At 36.1% G+C, this 16,566-nt stretch overlaps 1 protein-coding gene across 1 annotated transcript in view; it reads left to right on the forward strand.

The window, feature by feature from the left end:
- The first annotated feature begins 2,592 nt into the window (after window positions 1-2,592).
- The window catches only part of LOC101899628 (protein drumstick), a 30,299-nt gene continuing 16,325 nt past the window's right edge, over window positions 2,593-16,566 (forward strand). Inside the window, exon 1 of the mRNA XM_005181543.4 lies at window positions 2,593-3,408. The gene's annotated coding sequence lies outside the window, so the exon portion shown is untranslated. The remainder of the gene's footprint in view (window positions 3,409-16,566) is intronic.

Here is a 16,566-nt window from a genome sequence, read left to right on the forward strand (position 1 = left end):
TATGGGAAAAAAAATTCGTATACAAGTCCACATCTTCGTATATACCCCATATGACGGTACCTCCCGATACTCCGTATTTTCATGATTTTTGCGAAATTATTCACCATGATTGTAACAAATTTTCTATTTGAAGTTCGTAATGGGCACTACAGCCTATGACACAAAATTTCGTATGCAGGTCCACGTCTTCGTATAGTCCCCATATAAAGGTTTTCATTAAAGTGTTAGTTTTCGGAATTGTTTTTTTAAATTTTTCAATTTCCTTCAAAATTGTAAAGGGTATTAAAAATTCGGTCCGGCCGAACTTACTTGTTAACTATTTATATCGAAACTTCATTCTCATTCTTATTTTTTTTTTCTTTTTAGTCTTTATTTGTGCATCAGAACAGACACCGAAAGAGTGTATAAAACTAATTTAAACAAATTTTATTCAAATAATTTGATCAGAAATTCAAAAGCTTCAGTTTATTTTAATTTAATGCGTTCTAAAGCTGTGATTTCTTTTTTCATATACGGTATTGAACATAAATAATTTTCACACTCCTACGCACTCGAAACTGAAAATGTCATGAATGAAATTTCTAAATTCATTCATAGACAAATAGCCAATAAATAGGCTCCTACACAGGAATGTCGGGGCTGATTGATGGGAAAGCTAGAAAATTGAATTTAATGCTCTTTACTTCGAAAATATCGCAAAGCGTAACAGCAGTGGCAGTTACGATGATGATTCGAAAAAGAAAGCCAAGCAAAGAGTTATGTTGGTATAGTGAGAAAGGAGTATGTATGTATATGTGTGTGTCTTTGAGATTGAGGCAAGTGATCGTTGAAAACTTGGTTTCAGAATCGAGATACAGGTTTTTGTTGTGAATGTTTGCCATTGGTTGCTTGGCAATGGTAACGCCCCCTTTTTTTGGTGTGTTCAAAAGAAGGAAAAGAAACAAAAGCTTTGCTTTGCAACCATGCTCTGCACAGTAGTGATCTCCTTTGCTGTGCCCAGTAGCCGTATACCACAAGCGGTAGTCCCCTCCACCACAAACAAAAAAAAAACACTTTGAAAAGAGAGTCACAACCACCAGCCAAAAGAGTTGGAGACCAATCAAACAAGTTGTCTGTTCAACGCTTAAGGGGGAGAACTCACTCACTCACACATCAGAGAGAGTTTGAAGGAAAGAACAGTTGGGGAATTGAGTTTTGCCCTGGTATTGGTGGCATCGGAGAGCAGACAAAGAGCTACCTACCTTTTTTTCGTTTGGGGGCAAAACGCAAAAAAGAAGAGACTAATTAATATGTACAGGTTGAGTTGGGTCCACTCTCGCACACATTTATAACCTGGCCATAGGTGGGTATATCACGGTAGCCTTTTATTTGGACATAATTACCAACACTCCTCAGAGCAAGAATGTGGCATTGGTAGACGCCCTCTTTGCTGATGTGTTTTTCGTTGTTGTTGTGAGTTCTTTTTTCTTGGGGAGGGGGCGAAATTTCTGAAAGAGATGCATGGCCCCAGAAGCAGACTCACACAAATTTGGCTGCTGGCATCTGAAACCCCTTTTTCTCAGATAACTGTGAGGCGCTAACTCTCTTTGTCCAAAAATGCTCTTTCTCTTGAGGGCTGGGTTTTGTTTTTGTGAATGAACATGAATGCCTTACGGGGGGTTTTAAAGAGCAACAGAGATGGAAACTATTGATTCCTGGCCGCTGGTGGCTGTGTGTGGAAAAGGTGAATGAATGCCTAGCTGGCAAAAGGATAGACCAACAAAAACAACAGCATCGACAAAAAGAAAAGGGGCCGTTAAAGTTGGTAGTATTATCTAGACAATTTTGTCTTCATTTTTATGTTGTTGTGAGCAAGGCTTGACGCCACACCGAGCACCTTTATTGTTGCAACAACAACAACACCCTAGCGATACGTCAATGAATAGAGCCAGCCAGCCAACCAAAGATTAGAGCAGTACAGAAAAACCAAACCAGGCCAGGCCTGGCACTCATTACCCATCAAGAGCAAACGCCGCCGTAACCGACCGACCGCCACAACCAAAGGCAATAAGGCAAACCAGCAGCAGCACAAACAACAACAACACGGAGAACAATCAATGAGCTAGCTCAGAGCTCCCAAAGCACCTCTCACTTTGGCCCCAGCTCAAATATGAAAAAAAAAAAACAACAACTACAACACAAAAGGAGGCAAAAGCAAAATCGAGCAAAGTTAAGGTAATGATCGGTGATCAGGCCACAAGTGAGTCGTTGTGTGAACGTGTACGACGGCGAACAGAGCGAAACATTTGAAATTTTTGGAACAGCAAATAAGACTACGGCACGATACGAAAACGACGAACGTGGAAGTTTTTCTGTGTTTTTTTTTTTGGACTTTTGAAATCAGTGAATCAGTTTCTTTTCGTGATTTTTGATTGTTTTTGTACAACAACAACAACAATTCATAAGATTTCAAAGCTGCTGAGCCTAAGCACACACTTTTACTACTACCATCACCACCACCACTACAACTACTACTACTGGCTGGCGACTAGGCAGGCCTGAAGAACGATCGAAGCAGCCAAACAGCCAACCAACCAACCAACCAGCCATCATCATCAACATCGTGGCAGCAGAAGCAGAAGCCACTCGCGCGCTCAACACAGGCAGCCGTTAAGCTGAAATTTCGATCGTAACTTTGCAGTTGACTGTTGCGCACGGAAGCGTTCGGAAGTGGAATATATTTTATTAATAATATTAACGTCTGCTGTCTCTCCTAAGCAGAACCCCCCACAGCCCCCCTCCAACCAACCAAGCAAAAACAAAACACAAAAGTACCCGACACCAGGCAGCTCCAGCGAACGATACAACACCAACCAATCTGAAGTCGAAGAAATACCGACTTGTTCGCATACGGTTTTTTACTTGCTCACTAGCAACTGAAGCTTGGCTTATTTAGTTTCTTACCAGTCACCGAGCACGCACCAACAAGTAGTCAAGTTCTCCGCCTAACTACGCGCGTCAACGCTGTCTTTTTTTCGCTTTACCATCAAAAAAATAAAAAAAGAAGCACAAATCGTGAATCAACGAAAAAATACATAATTGTCAGCAACAACAACAACAATTAAAAAACTTGGTTTTTTAATTTCAATTGCAAACAAAAAATTGAATTTTGTTTGCATTGAAGAAAAATAATAAAAGAAAAATTAAATCGAATATCAATAACAACTACCAGATACACGTTTAACGATCTTGTCTCTCAAACGTGTTGCAGTTGTGTAGAGGACTCAAATACGGTAGCAGTTTGAAAATATTAAAATACCTCTCATCAATAAAACGCCAAGTAAAAGAAAATTAAAAGCTAACTTTACGATTTTGCGAAGCGGTTATCGAAAGTTTAACCAAAGCAGAAGTTGCAAGCCAAGAAATAAGGTGAGTTTGAAATTAAATTTTATTTTTAGGTAGCTCAAATATAATATTTTATAAATTTAAAAATTGTTAATTAAACTTGAAAGAAAAATAAGAAAGAGGAAAAATAAGTATTGAACATTTTGATAGAAACAAATGCCACATTCGAAGTTTTGAACGTATTTAAACTCATTTCGACCTGAACTTCTTCGATATCGAATACGAGAATTTACTCAAATGTATTTACTTTTACTCAAATGTATATTATGTCTGCAGGACTTTTGGTATTGAAAATGGGCAATGTAAGTCCACGTTTTAATATAGCCCCCATATAACGGTATCTCCCGATATTCGGCATTTTGATGATTTTAGCGACATTATTCACCGGAATTGTTTCAAATTTGGTACTTGAAGTTCGGAATGGATACTACACCCTATGACAGAAAATTGTCTGTGCAGGTCCACGTTTTGGTATAGCCCCCATATAATGGGAATTCCCGATATTCGGTATTGTGATGATTTTAGCTACATCATTCAAGGATTTTTTTCAAGTTTAGCATTTGAATATTCTAATGGCTTATAACAAAATTTGCCTAAGTAGGTCCACGCCGTCGTATAGACCCTAATATAACGGCTACATTCGGTATTTTTAAAGAATTTTAAAAGGATTTTATCTTTTTGAAATTTGCCGAATTCGTTCCGAATTGTTTATATTCATATTGTCATGAATGGAATTTCTAAACTTTACCCCTGTATGCCACAAAAAAAAGTTAAAATTATTTAAATATAGAAAAAAAGAATTCAAGTGTACTTGCGAAATATAGGTGATTTTAATGCTATCCGCTACGGTAAAATCTCAAAACCCCAACCATGGTTGTTTCACCATTTTTGCTAAAGTTGTATATGTGTAAGATATTAAAAATCAAATAAGAGTTCCCAATTCTCTGAAGACTTGTAGATAATGAAATCTTCTTATAAAAAATTGTTAATTCCCCAGGATGCAATAATAACAGACGTAAGACGAAATAATGTTTTCAGATTGACAAATCTTTATTAATTCGATCTATTTATGTCATGAAATATTAATTGAAAAAATGTTTGTTGTTTGATGGAAAAACTATATTTTCATAGAAAAAGAGCCGAGAAATTATAATTTTTTATTATATTTATTTTTTTTTAACAAAATCCACATATCGAATGTATTTTCTGAAATTGATCCAAAATTTAATGAATCAATTCACTTCGAGAGAATTGTATTCATTCATCAGTCAATTCCAACGTATTGGAAGATAATAAGACTAAATTCAGGGAATAATGTGTTTTGAGAACCAAAAATTAAATTTTAACTCTTTCGATCAAAACTTAGAATCAGACTTGGGTACAAGACATCCTTCCTATAGGACTCCTTTAAAGTCTATTTTTTTTACCAAGAAAATAAAAAATAAACATCCTAGGCGCTGAACTTTTTACATACCCCACTACAGGGACGGGCATTTCGAAATCATATCAAAAAAATTAAATTTTCCATTTAAATTAAAAGAACAAGCAAGCAAATGCTATAGTCGTGCGTGACCGACTTTGTGATATCCTACAACACAATATTATATTGGAAAGCCCCCATTTTGGTTTTGGAAATAACGCCATACAGTCCTGCAACCGTAATTGTGACGTGTGGAACGATCAGGAAAATGTTATGTTATGTTAAATGTATTGTTCAAACACAATAGGGTTCAATTCTGACCATAAGCCTACACCATGCTAAATTTAAAGCTAAAAGCTCTGATAAATGTCTTAAAATCTTACATCATGCAAAAAGTAGAGCAACTCCAAAATCAGGAATTTTTTCATTTTTGGTCCATATCAACCCCTTAATATTTTGATATAAGATATAGGAGGATCCTGGGGACTAGGAGGAATATTTCGAGGTGTTACTAGATTTTTGGCTAGTGATGTGGGGTATAAAAATGGCGGAAAAGTAGTAATTTATCCCAAACTCCCCCCGGCGTACATCGCTGCTCCACTAGAAAAAATTAAATTACAGCTGCAAGAGAGAAATGCACTGTTGTCGAACAGGTGCGACGGGATGATCTGAAGTACGAAGTGAAACTACCCAAATTAAAAAAATGTTAAATCGACAGAGAACTATGGGCAAAGTGTGAAAATCTGTTATAATATTTTTGTTATATGGATTTTTTACCCGTTACAAATCCAAAATAAGTGATAACCAATTTTGGATTTAAAAGTAAAACATCACCGATAGCTTATATTAATCTGTGTTAAAATAGACAAAAAAAAAAAAACTTTTTTGGTTGGCCCGGGATGTGGCTATAAAAATATGAACCTGAGTATGTTGGCAGTTATTTATTTTATATTTTTTTAAAGTTTAGTTAGTTATAACAGAAAAAATCATGTTTTCCGTCCATATGTCGACTTTAGGAAAATTATTTTTCTTTAGGCGAAGACGGCATCAGTGACATAAAATGTAAAAAAATATTTATAAAGTTTTTTCAATAGCTTTCTTATATAAAGAGTTCTTTAGACAGTTCTTTAGTATTTTAAACGGTTCCGAACGAAAATTTGTTAATTTTAACATAATTACGAGTCTTTCAAATTGAACGTCTCCAGTAATTGTATGCATTCTTTCGTCCGCGCTGAAGGACGACCACTGAAAAAACTTAAATTAAAAAAAAATCAATTTTTCTCAACGAAATTTTACACAAAGATTGCTGACAATATTTTCAAAGCTATTATAGGTTTATTATAACATTTTGTTATAAAAATTGCAATTCATTTGAGTTTAAATATAAAAAATGCCGAATACTTGGACATGCCGAACATAGGAGCACTTACCCTACTTGAAAAAAGAACATACAACAAACCACACCTAGTTAAGGTTGTCAAAATTCCTTTAAACCTGCCATCCATAAAAAGATTAAAAAACTTTCAAAATGTGTCAAAACAGTCATTTCCATAGTCATTGGGCACTAGTTTGGATCCGATTCTGACATTCTGGAATTCTTGACACGAGTTCACATTTTAAATAACATAGGGCGAATGTGTACAAATATCACCACACTCCGATATCTGAACATCGCTCCGAAAGTAACAAAATTCCCTTGTAACCTAAACATCTCATTTGAAATCTCATTTTATCATTATATTGCTCTATTAAAATTACTCTTAACAACAAACTTCCTCCTCTTTCAACGGACAACAAACGATTGTAACACAAACTTCGGCTACCGTTTTCATGTAAACCAATCGTGACAGTACACCTTCGTCTCAATGCAATTTCAACCAATCGTTTGTCTATTAAATGTCTTGAGATGAACACTAAACTTCGGCTGCTACTGGAGTTAACAAATCATCGAAGAGAGTTGCACTGATTTAACGAAGTCAACGAAGAAGATGAGCTGAGAGTGGTTCACGAACCGATTCTACCGATCAGCGCTGGTGGTGATCGTGATACACACTTGTTGTTACTTGGTTTATGGTGGTTCTTAATCCCCAGTTGTGTTTGCTGTTACGATCTGTATTATTAAGCTTCGGCTACTGGTGTTAAGCACCTCCTACTTTTACACGAAACCCACAGTAACAGCAACACACAGAGTTAACACAGGAGCGGTAGTAGTTTATGTCTCTCTACTCTCGATTTGCTCTCTCTCTCAAAACACAGAGCTACTGAATGTTTAGAAGATACACACGAATGCGTGTTACACATTCTATAACAGGGGGGAAGAGACTAACTTGTTGTTCTTCATGTGGCTGCGGCTGTTTGGCTTTGGGGGCCTACTGTGTGCTTTTGCTTCTTCGTTTACTCGTCGCATGGAAAGGGAAACGGGAGGGAAGTCCTATGAAATACATATGAGCACAAGTTTGTTTCTTTCCATTGATTTTGTCAGCTTTGGTTTTGGTTTCTTTCCTCTTTAAGAACGTCTGCTTCTTTTTCAATGGCCAAGTCAAGTGATTTTTCTTTTAGTTTCGTCAGCCCCGAGTTGTCAGTTGTTAAAACGTCTTCATTGAAGTAACATCTTAACGAAGTTGTTTCTTTCCCGTTCTGTTCTCTCCAACGGAGAATAATGCATTGTGTTTCTTTTCATGTTTAGTGCTTTGTTTACTTTTTGAGACATCAATTTGTTGTAAAAAGTGGTAAGTTTTTCTTGTTGAGTTCTAAATTTCATGTTCGTTTTTGGTGGAGAAATTATTGTAAACTAATCTCTCTCTCCCTCGAACGTGTCAACAAATAAATGGTGTTTTCTTTGTTTCGGTTTGGGTGCAGGGTTGGAAGTTTAGAATTTGTAAAATCAACAATAGGGAAATTTTAACAATAGTGCAAACGTCATAGATCGGATTTAAAATTAGGTGATAGAATTTCAATTGCTTACAATAAAAAGAAAAATTATAAAAAGTGCACCAAAATAAACCCCATAAACTGACAACGGCGAAATGCGTCGCATAGTGGTGAGTTTGTGATAGTGTCTATGTGGTTTTCTTTTTCACTGATTTTCGCCGTAACAAGTCACAACTCTAAAACCCAGAAGCTGAGATTTTCAAACAATTACTAAATTTATACGAAATTTGCAATATTTTTTTGTAGCACTAAGTTTTAAGAAAAATAGAAAGAAAAAACAAGTTAAAAAGTATCAGTCGTCGGTTTTTGCCGACGGATGCATAACCTCAGCTTATTTCACATTTTATGAGAGATATAATTATTCCAGAAGGTGTGGTCCGATATATTCCATTTTCATATCAGATCTTGTGTTAGTAAAAATATTGAAATGTGAAGTTTGAAAATAATCGGACGCTAATTTCGTATTTTTATGGCATCTCATCTTCACACCAGATCTTCTGTTAGAAGAAATAACAATTTTTACCATCTTTAAAACAGATCATGTATTGAAGAAAATATTGATATGTACTACGATTGAATGGAATCGGATGTTAATTACGGGTTTTATGGGATTCGTGGATATTCAAAAATTTGATTCCTTTGTGGGGGAGTATACCAGAATGTGGGGTCCGATATATTCCATCTTAATATCACATCTTGTGTTAGTAAAATATTGAAATGTGTGAAGTTTGAAAATAATCGCATTTTTACGGTGTTTTGTTATTAAAATTTTAATACCTCTATGGGGGAGGTACTAGATGGAATAAATCGATAAATCTCATCTTCAAAACAGATCTTCTATTAGTAGAAATAATGAGATGTGTGACATTTGAAGAAAGCCGGACGCTTATTTCGGATTTTATGCTTGTTTTGGTTATTCAAAATTTTGACCCTTAGTAGGAGCGGTACCAGAAGGAATCGTCCAATCTCAACCATCTTTATAATAGATCGTGTATTAAAGAAAATATTAAGATGTACCGACTCTGAATGAAATCGGATGTTAATTTCGCGTTATATGAGCTTCGTGGATATTCAAAAATTTGAACCCTTTGTGGGGGAGGCACCCGAAGGAGTGGACCGATATATTCCACACCAGACCTTAGGTTAATAAAAATAATGTGGTATCTGAAATTTTAAGATAATCGGACTTTTACATCACATTTCATAAGAGTTATAATTATTCAAAATGTTTAACCTTTGTGGGGGAGGTGCCAGAAGGAGTGAATCGATATTATCCATTTTCGCGTAACATAGCACTGACGCAAATATTAGGATTTGCAAAGTTGGAGCAAAATCGGATTATCATTTCTCTTTCTGTGCAGAAAATATATTTTTTAAAAATGTCGACCTTTTGTGGTACCAGAAGAAGTGGACCGATGTATTCCATCTTAACACCAGACCTCGGGTTAATAAAATTATTGGGGTGTGTGAAGTTTTAAGATAATCGGACTGTTACATCACATTTTATAAGAGTTATAAGTATTCAATATTTTGACCCTTTGTGGGGAGGTACCAGAAGCAGTGAACCGATATCATCCATTTTCGCACCTAAGATAGAACTGACGCAAATAATAGGATTTGCAAAGTTGGAGTAAAATCGGATTATCATTTCTCTTTCTGTGCAGAAAATATATTTTTTTAAAATGTCGACCTTTTTTGGGGGAGGTACCCGAAGGAGTGAACCGATATATTCCATCTTCACACCAGACTTTGGGTTAATAAAAATATTGTGATGTGTGTAATTTGAAGATAATCGGACCCTTACATCACATTTGATAAGAGTTATAACTATACAAAATTATGACCCTTAGTGGGGGAGGTACTTGATGGAGTGGACCGATATTATCCATTTTCGCACCAAACATAGCACCGACGCAAATATTAGGATTTGCAAAGTTAGAGCAAAATCGGGTTATGTTTTGACTTTCTGTGAAGAAAGTGTATTATCTGAAAATTTCGATATTTTGTGGGGGAGGTACCAGAAGGGGTGGACCGATATTGTCCATCTCCGAACTCAGTCTAAGTTTGACTAAAATATTACAATATACCAAGTTTGAACCAAATCGGACATTCCCTTCGAGAGTCATCGTGTGCACCAGCCAGCCAAACAGACGGACGGACATCGATAGATTAATTTCAAATGTCCTGAAACGGATTTGGTCCAAACAGACCTAAGGTCTAATGCCATTATTTCCACAAGGCACGTTTTGACCGTATCAAATGAATATAAAAATTTAAGCCTAATGCCCAACAATCAAAAATTGAGGAATTGATAGAATCTGGAAAAGGAAAACTGCATCATTAAACCGTCGGAACCACAGCTCCATTTTTCTTCGAAAAGAAAAGAAGACAGTTTTTCTTATAAATTATAAAAGTTTATTCTAAATAAAGCCAATATTAATTCTTTTTAAGTGTCGAATAAAATGTCTATTTTGTTTGACATCTTTTTAAAGTTATAAGGTTGCACAATAAGACCATCTGACAACTAAGTTTGCTGTCAAACGACATAATTGTTATTTGAAATTTAAAAAAAAAATCTAATAACAATCGTGCCCTTCTAAAGCTCTCTCATTATCAGTGGTTTATGCTCATGAGCTTTGGAAAAAAATATGTATAGTTTTATACAACGCAACATTTTTTATTTGCAACTGTTGTGATTTCATGACTTTGATTAACGTTGTCCATTTAAAAATAATAAAATAAAATAAAAAATATATATTTTTCTCTTACCTTTTAATTATATGATCATCCATTTGCAGTTTCATATCTCCCATCGCTGAATTTGAATCTCATACGATTTGTTTCACTCTTTCTCTCTCTCTCTCTGGCGTAAATACAGTAGCCATGTTTTAGTTATGTCTCCCTTAAGTTAGTCGTTTTTGTTTTTGTAGTGGGGGAAAAGCCCTTGATAGCAGCAACAACTCATGGGCCACGTACTTCGTAACCACAACGGTACGATGCTGTCATTTAACTACAACAAATCACATGTTCTCTTGCCATGTTGTTTGCCTGGCTCTTTGACTCTCTTGTATTACACAACTGAATAATGTGGTTGAATTTTTTATGAGTGTGGTTGAGTGTGTGTGTGTGTGCTGTGTTATGTTTAGCAATGGAGCGTATGACTGAGTGGCTACCGGTGTTACGCTTTATCATTGGTGGGTTTGTTGACTTTTGTTCATCTTTGTTGTTGGAATGAGTATTTGGCCTCCCAACCACCATCACCACCATCGTTGCCATCATTGAAATGAAGAGTAATGTTTTGTTAAGACAGCTTTATTAGCTTTGGTGTGTGTGTTGTTTGCCATACAGATCGAGATACACATGGATACACTGCAAGAAATTAATGGAAAGATTTGTTTAGTGGTATTTTAAATTATCAATGATAAATAATTGTGATTTAAATTAATTACAAAAACAAATACTTTTAGAATTAAATTGACAATTTGGAAGTTGAAAAAGGGTATAACACTTAGGTCGACCACCTCCTAGATGAAACTGGAAGATGTATGACCTGAATATGCAATTAAAAGGTAATGTTACCAAACTACCTTTAGCATTACTAGTAGTGGAAAAATTATGGGTTATTTTTAAATAAAAATTACAAAATCAAAGGGCTTATCTTTCTTATTACCAAGTAATGAAGGCTCAAAATGTGCACATGCGACTACAAAAATTTGTGAGTTCGAGGCCCAACGTCGGCAAACGAAAAAAACATAATGAAATACTATGACTTATGAGAATGTATTGATGTGGTTACATTGTAAGAAATAACTGGAACATTTTATTGTGATATATGAAGTGGGCTCAGAGGCAAATTTCTCAATAATAATTTGTCTCAAAAGCCAATTACACTAAGTAACTGGGCTCATAGGTAAAAGTTAGTAGTCAGGTACTGGACTCAGGAATCAACTGCTTAATAATCTCGCGGCTCAGGGTCAAGTACACAAAATGTTCTCAAAGTAATTGAGAAAATCAATTGATCTCGGAGATACTCAAAATAACTAGACTTAAAATCAAGCTGCTCAAAGTAACAGGGTTTTGAAGTCGGTTACTAAAAGCTACTGGGTGCATAAGTCAGTAACTCAAAATAAATGGGGGCATGGAGATAGTCACTCAAAGGAGCAGGGTTCAAAGCCATGTTACTCTATGCTATTGGGTTGGTTCAGAGGCTAAAAATTTTATAGAAATTCGGTGGGCTTAGACCCAAGTTTCTCTTGAGTAAATGGATGGGATAAGACCCCAGCTATTTTAGAGTAAATGGATGGGCTAAGACCACAGTTTCTCTAGAGTAAATAAGTGGGCAGTGAATCCAGATATTCTGGAGTAAATGGGTGGGCTGAGATTTCAGTTATTTTACAGCAATTGATAGGGCTTAGAACCTAGTTAATCTATAAGAATTGGGTGGGCTAGGAGACCACTTACTCTAGAGAAACTGAGAGCACTACAATCTCAATTTCTCTAGAGTGAATGGTAGAGCCCAATTACTCAAGAGAAAATGGTTGAATTCTGAGCCGAATTTATCTAGATTATATGGGTGGGTTTAGAGTCCAGTTACTCTAGAATAAATGGCTGGGCTTAGAACTAAGTCACCCAAGAGTAAATGGGAGGTCTGAGAACCCAGGTACTTTAAGGTAAATGGGAGAACTCAGAGAACAGTTACTCTGGAGTAAATGGGTAGGCTCAGACCCCATTTACTCCAAAGAAAAGGGGGTGTTCTCAGAGAACACAAACTCCAGGGTAAATGGCTATGTTCAGAGCTCGGTCATTGTAGAGTAAATGGATGGGCTTAGAACCCATGTCATGGGAATAATTGTAAATCCAAAAATGTATCCTTTGTCGGGGAGGTACGAAAATGAGAGAGCCGACAAACTTCATATACACGTCAGATCTCTAGTTGAGAGAAATATTGAGATGTATCAAATTTGAATAGAATCGAGCTGACTTCTTTCACAAGTTACAAGAGATATAAGCATTTAAAATTGTTGCCCTCTGTGGGGGAGGTTCCAGAAGGTTACCTGAGGTTCCGATACCTATCATCTTCTTACCAGATCTTGTATTTATAAAAATATTGCGATGTGAAATTTGAAGAGAATACTTATTTCGCCTATTCGCATTTTCATGATTATACAAAATTGGACCCGTTTTGGGGGAGGTACAAGAAGGAGTGGTCCCATACATTTTATCTTCACACCAGATTTAGTGTTAGTAAAAATATTAGAATGTGCAAAATTTGAGGAGAATCGGAAACTGATATCATATTTTATGAGCGTTTTGGTTATTCCAAATTTTGACCCTTTGTGGGGCAGGTACCAGAAGGAATGGTCCGATACATTTTATCTTCACACCAGATTGTGTGTTAGTAAAAATATAAGAACGTACAAAATTTGAGGAGAATCGGAAACTGATATCGTATTTTATGAGCGTTTTGGTTACTCCAAACTTTGCCCCGTTGTGGGGGAGGTACCAGAAGAAATGGTCCGATGTATTTTATCTTCACCCCAGATTTTGTGTTAGCAAAAATATTGGAATGTGCGAAATTTGAGGAGAATCGGATACTGATATCGTATTTTATCAGAGTTAAAATTATTCCAAATTTTGACCCTTTGTGGGGGAGGCACCAGAAGAAGTGTTCCGATATATTTTTTCTTCACACCAGATTTTGCGTTAGCAAAAATATTGGGATGTGTGAAATTTCAAAACAATCAGACTCTTATTTCACATTTTAACAGAGTTATGATTATTCCAAATGTTGACCCTTTGTGTGAGAGGTACCAGGAGGAGTGTTCTGATATAATCTATTTTCACACCAGATTTTGTGTTAGCGAAATAATTGGTATGTGCGAAATTTGAGGAGAATCGGACACTTATTTCTAATTTTATAAGATTTATAATTATTCCAAATTTTGAACCTTTGTGGGGGAGGTACTTGATGGAGTGGGCCGATATGGTCCATTTTCGCACCTAAGTTAGCACTGACGAAAATATTTGAATTTTGCGAAGTTTGTAGAAAATTAAGTTATCGCTTCTTTTTCCTATGAGGTAATTTATTTTCTTTGAAAATTTCGTACTTTTGTGGAGGAGGTACAAGAAGGAGTAGGCCGATATTGCCCATCTCCGAACTCAATCTAAATTTGACAATAATATTCCGATGTGTCAAGTTTGGATCAAATCGGATACCTCTTAGATCGACTACAAATGTCCTGAAACGGATTTGGTCCAAAGAGACCTAGGGTCTAAAACGGTTATTTCGATGAAGCACGTTTTGACCATATCAATATATACTCATAGCCATATGATTGAGGGTGTGTGACAAAAGCCTTAAAGAGAACTCGGTAGGCAAAATCTGCAAGTCCTACTCCAACTCCAAAACGAACATATTCTCTCTTATACGAAAAAAAGAGTATATACGATATATATTCTCTACTCGCAAGAATACTCCCTCTCAAGCGAGTATTTCACTCTCTTCTCGAGTTCGATCTGAGCACTGATGGATACTTTTAAAGGCTTGTTGTTCCAAAGAAAGTAAATTCTGGGGACAGTTCCTCTGAAGTAAGGGTGTTCAAGCCCGCATCTTAACAGTATCCTGTTCTTCGTATTACAACTTTCACTTTCTTTTTCAGATATTTTGAAATACTTTCGTTACTTTTTTGAATTTTTTTTTTGTCACTCAAAACCAACATCAAAGGCATCAAGTGCGCTTGTGGGTGTTGCAACATCAGTTGACAAAGAAAACAAAAAACCAGACCTGATGTCCCCACCCAAAAGAATAGCGGAATATTTTGTTTAATTTTTAAACTCTAATAAAATTATTCCCACATAAATCATTTTTTTCTCCTTATTCTTTTTGTACTCTTTTTGTATTCTTTTCTTTCTCTCCTCCAAGGCTTTTTTGTTTCCCTTATTGTTCGGAAAACTATAGAACAATGTAATGGAACATCAATATTGGCAGCATTGTTTTGTGTTGTTAGTTTCCAAGAGATTTCAAGTGTCAAGGCAAGATGACATTTTCACACGCAGGTCCTTTTGTGCCGAGGAACAATTTCCACTTGAGAATGTCATGCAATGTGGGTCTATAAATTTCAAATTGATTACAATTTGATAACAATGCCAACAAAAAAGAAAGGAGAAGGGGATGTGGAACAAAAAAGTGGTCAAGAGGTTAAATGATCAAAGTCAAATGTGTTACTACTGGTCCTTGTTTGGTGTTGTTGTTGTTTTTGTTGTTGTTGTTGATCCAAAACATTTAGAACAATTAGAATCGTAACACAGAAAAAAAAATTGATTCTGTGAAGCCTCGGCATTGTTTTTTTCCTCCTTCTTTCATTCTCTTATCAAACAAAAGGACGAGCAACTTGTTTGAGCAAGACTGAGACAACCCCTGGCTCTTTGTTGTTGGGCGCTACAGCCACAGTGGCCCTGGTAAAAAAAGGGGAACAATTTATTATTTTGGCTACGAGGACGGTTTTTTCTCTTTCAATTCTTTAATTGTTTTGTAATGAAAATTTCCTGGAATTTCCTTTTCACTTTGAACCATTAACAAATGAAGGCCAACTACACAAAAGGGCCACAGCCAAGGTTTGGAGTGGAGTAGATAACACAGAAGGAGTTTTGAAGAAATCTAATCATTATTTACGTTTTTTTTGTTGTCTAAAAAGAAACACACACACACACACACACACGAAATTGGTAACAATTCAGGGCTAACTGATTTTTTTAATGGTCGTTTGCCACCTTCGATAAACGCCTCCAAAAAAACTGAAATCAAACCAAAGAGAATTGAACAAATCTCTGGGCGAGCAACGAGTGACCCCCGTGTTAGAGCAATGACATTGAGGCAAAAAAAATGAAGAGAAAAGCGAGGAAAAACGTTTTGTAAATCTTTTGTTTTTATCACTTGTTATGGATGATCCTTTGAATTGTTGTTCTCGTTGTTGTTGCCCCTTGGTTTCAAGTCTCTGTTAAAAAAAGGGTGTTAAAGTGTGACTCTGGCTTGTTGTAATACGTTTTTTGTTTTAATGTGGCATTCTGGGGAAACAATTGCTTTATTCACGCCCTGCAGATCTTTTTTTTCTCTCTTCTCGGGTTTGGCAGAGGAAGGTGGTCCCTTCCAGCCAAAGAGAATCAAAAGGAAAAGTCATTTGTAATGGCCAGTTGTTGTTTGTGAACGCATTTTGCACATTAAGCCGATTTTAAATACTTTCAAAAATCCTTAGCCAAAAACATGCACACACACACAGACATACATATATGCAAATCTAATTTCATGCAGAATTAACAATGGTCCGAAAACATACACACACACTCCCAGAGAGACACACAAGAAGACACTTCTTAAGTAGATCTAAATATGAATCCCATCATGTGTGACGTTTGTTGGAAAATATTAAAGATTTTCAACTCCTTTCGTTAAACTCCAAGGGCCACACTTGAAGATGTTGTTGTTCTCTTTTTGGTGTGCCCTGAGATCACACTTTCCTCTGGCCTCATGTGGTGTGTGTGTGTAACACTTTTGGCCCCGAGTGTGTGTGTATGTTTACTTGTATGTACACACACCACACTAATTATTTTAAGCAAAAAAAAAAGAAAAGAGAGATTAATGCGATTAACACTGTGTTTAATGTGGTATTATTGATGCCAATGCCACCTCACCACGCTTCGAGTCCAATAACAATATTTGTAGTATTCTCTCGAGGTACCATAGGATGTTGTGGCCTCGCCATAGGAGTATCATTGTCTTTGACTCAATGTGTGGCAAAACATTAACAGCAAGACTCCAATGAGGAGATACGCAT

The sequence above is a fragment of the Musca domestica genome, unplaced genomic scaffold (assembly GCF_030504385.1).
Source record: "Musca domestica strain aabys unplaced genomic scaffold, Musca_domestica.polishedcontigs.V.1.1 19, whole genome shotgun sequence".
Taxonomy (NCBI): domain Eukaryota; kingdom Metazoa; phylum Arthropoda; class Insecta; order Diptera; family Muscidae; genus Musca; species Musca domestica.